At 37.2% G+C, this 2,717-nt stretch overlaps 1 pseudogene; it reads right to left on the bottom strand.

Annotated features, from left to right (window-relative positions):
- Positions 1–215: 215 nt before the first annotated feature.
- Positions 216–692, bottom strand: LOC102871931 (annotated as a pseudogene).
- Between the last annotated feature and the right edge of the window lie 2,025 nt (positions 693–2,717).

The raw sequence follows: 2,717 nt of genomic DNA, 5'->3' as shown, positions 1-2,717 counted from the left end.
TCTGAATAAAAAAATTATTTATTCTGCTTCCAATCATAACTGATTTCCATCCACATTTATTTTTTAAGGTAAGAAACAAGAAATTAACTGAAGAAATAGTTATGGCCTTGAACTATGGAACCTTACACTATAACACATTGATTGATTTAAAAGATGTAGAGCATCACTGTAAAGGTGTTCATCTTGTTGGCTTTTAACAAGCAATAGATGGAGCATTAATGAGCATTCTCCACAAAGGCTCTGCAGCAACTAACACACTGCTGGTACACAGGCTCAAAGCTGGAGACATTCCCATAATAGGGATCTTCTTTAATACGTTGTTTTTGTGGATCATAGCCTCCAAGTAGTTCAATTTTAGCTTTGCAGTTTTTAACTTGATTACCTTTGCTATTCAAATCTCTCAGATTGCTTTCATTCATACATAGTATATAATCAAATGTGGCAAAGTCTTCTTTGGTAACCTGCTGGGCAATGTGAGTCATAGGAATACCATGCTTCTTCATGCAATTTTGCCGTCATTAATTAGGAGGGTTTCCTATTTCATAAGTAGATGTTGCTGCGCTGTCTATTCTCCACTTATCTGAAAGTTTTTGATCAGTGATGAGTTTTCTGAAAACTGCTTCTGCAATGGGTGATTGACAAATGTTACCTAGACATACAAAGAACATGGATTTCTACACCTGTTCAGCCATCTTCACACACTTAGAGCTTAAAAGTGAATTAGTCACCAGCCGGACAGTAGAAAGGAAATTTTAAGGACAAAAGTTGGAATCAAATAGAAAACAGACCATCAATAAGACCAGAAGCTGTTTTTCCAAAAGGGTCAATAAAATTGACAAACTTAACAAAAGGGGGAGGGGGAAGAAGATGCAAATAACTCAATTAAGAAATGATAGATGTGACATCACAATAGAACCAGATGAAATTAAATCAATAATATCAGAATATTATGAAAAGCTATACTCTGATAAATTTGAAAACCTAGAAGAAATAGACAAATTCCTTGAAACTCATATCCTCCCTATACTGATATGGACAGATATTGAACAGACACACCACAAAAGAAGAAATTAAGCAGGTCATAAAAAGACTCCCCCACAAAAAAATTTTTAGACCCGATGGCTTCCTGGTAGGTATTTGAACATCAAAAGGGGTTTTCCTGCTTTGTTAAAAGCAGGAAAGGTATGCATCAAGATTGTATCATTTTAACACTGCATGGTATCATTTAACACTGCTGAATTATACCAAACATTCAGAGATGATCAATAACCAAATCTACTTAAATTATTTCAAAAAATTTAAAAAGAAGAAACACTTCTAGAGTCATTCTATGAAGCAACATAACCCTAATACCAAACTAGGCAAAGACATTATGAAAAAAGAAAACTACAGACCAATATTGCTCATGAATATTGATGCAAAGATCCTTAACAAAATCCTAGCCAATAGAATCCAACAGCCTATCAAAAAAAATACTTCATCATGACTAGGTAGGATTCATAACAGGTATGTAAGGATGGCTCAAATAAGAAAAGCAATCAATGTAATTAATCATAAGCAAAGAATAAGAACCACAAAATCCAAGCAATTGATGTAGAAAAGGCCTTTGACAAAATCCAGCACCACTTCCCGATTAAAACACTCACCAAATTAGGAATAGAAAGGAATTTGCTCAACATAACACAAAGTATATATGCAAAACTAAGAGTCAATATCATTTTTAAAAGAAAAAGACTAAAAGCATTCTCTTTGCAAACAGGGACCAGACAAGGATGCCCACTGTAACCACTCCTATTCAACATTGTATTGGAAGTACTTGCTAGGGCAATTCAGCAACAGATGAAAATAAGAGGAATCCAGAATGACAAAGAGATGGTGAAACTGTCACTATATGCAGATGATATAATAGTGTACACAGAAACCACAAGAATTCAATAAAAACCACTTGAGTTAGTAGAACAATTTAGTAGGGTGGTAGGATACAAGATCAATATACAGAAGTCAGTTGCTGGATTCCTCAGAGAAGTAAAACACAGAGAAGAAAAATAACAGCCTCCTATATGGACTGAAGCTCAACGTCAAGAAAACAAAGATTCTAACCACTGGGCCAATTGGCATCATCAGCATGGATAATGAAGAGATTGAGATAGTTAACAGTTTTAATTTACTTGGCTCCACAGTCAATACTCTTGGTAACAGCAGCCAGGAAATCAGGAGATGAATTGTATTGGGAAAGTCGACTGTGAGGGACCTCTCAGGAGTACTGAAGAGCAACAATGTCAGGCTGGAGACTAAGGTGTGCCTGATCTGGGCTATAGTCTTCGCAATTATGTGCTATGCATCAGAGAGTTGGACAGTGAATAGAGTTGATAGAAAGAGAATTGATGCCTTTAAGCTTTGGTGCTGGAGAAGAGTGTTGAATATACCATGGACTGCTAGGAGAACAAACAGGTTTGTCCTGGAAAGGGTAAAGCCAGAGTGTTCCCTGGAGTCAAGGATTCTGAAGCTTCGTCTGGCATATCTTGGGCATGTTGCAAGGAGGGACTGGTCCTTGGAGAGGGACATCATGTTTGGCAGAGTGGAGGGGCAGCGAAGGAGAGGAAGACGTTTGATGAGATGGATCGATTCTGTGACTGGAGCAGTGGGAATAAGTGCATTTGAGATGGCTAGGTTGGCACAGGATAGAACAGCATTTAGAGCTCTTGTACATAGGGTCG

Source organism: Elephantulus edwardii, unplaced genomic scaffold (assembly GCF_000299155.1).
Source record: "Elephantulus edwardii isolate Elephantulus edwardi_28Jun2011 unplaced genomic scaffold, EleEdw1.0 scaffold00140, whole genome shotgun sequence".
Taxonomy (NCBI): Eukaryota; Metazoa; Chordata; class Mammalia; order Macroscelidea; family Macroscelididae; genus Elephantulus; species Elephantulus edwardii.
The sequence above is the reverse complement of the archived record's forward strand: the minus strand, read 5'-3'. Positions and strand labels throughout refer to the sequence as shown.